The following is a 694-nucleotide window of genomic DNA, read 5'->3' as shown; positions in this document are numbered from 1 at the left end:
ATTTCGAGGATTTACTACACATCTTCCTCTTAGAAGGCAGTTTTGGTCTCCGTCAAAGTTATGCAAAATGGTAAAAATATTGATGCATAGATAAAATTATATTGTAATGCACGAAAACTTAAACAACAAATTCCATCAAGATAAAGTCGCCTATATTGATCCAACAGTATTATTATATTCAGTTATATATCATGTCTATAATAAATTCATTTATGCTGTAGATGAGCTTAATTAATAAGGTAACGGTAGCATTTTTTACTCAAACTTAGATATTACCATAGGCATTTTCTTTAAAGATCTAACATGCAAACCAAAAAATGTAATCTTACACTGTTAGGCTGTGTTTGTTTACAGAGACAGGACACTGAGATACAAAATCGTATTTGACAGAAGAGACATGGATACGAAAATACTAACAAGGGACACAACTTATTTTTTATTTTTTCTTTCATTATTTTTGTTAGTTTTTTATAATTATATTTTTTATTGTTATATTTTTCATCTCAAATTTTTTGAATGAAAAAAAAAAGAATAAATTAAATTTTCATAATTTGTTCTAGTTTATCACCAAATAGAATACAAGAACACAAAATTTTATATTTCTGTCCATCAGTGTCTTGTCCTGTCCTATTCTTAAAAACAAACGCAGCCTTAAAGTGTGTTTAGTTTAGAATTTGTTAAGCCACCTAAGCAT

This window comes from Arachis ipaensis, chromosome B04 (assembly GCF_000816755.2).
Source record: "Arachis ipaensis cultivar K30076 chromosome B04, Araip1.1, whole genome shotgun sequence".
Lineage (NCBI taxonomy): Eukaryota > Viridiplantae > Streptophyta > Magnoliopsida > Fabales > Fabaceae > Arachis > Arachis ipaensis.
Note: the sequence above shows the minus strand (reverse complement) of the source record.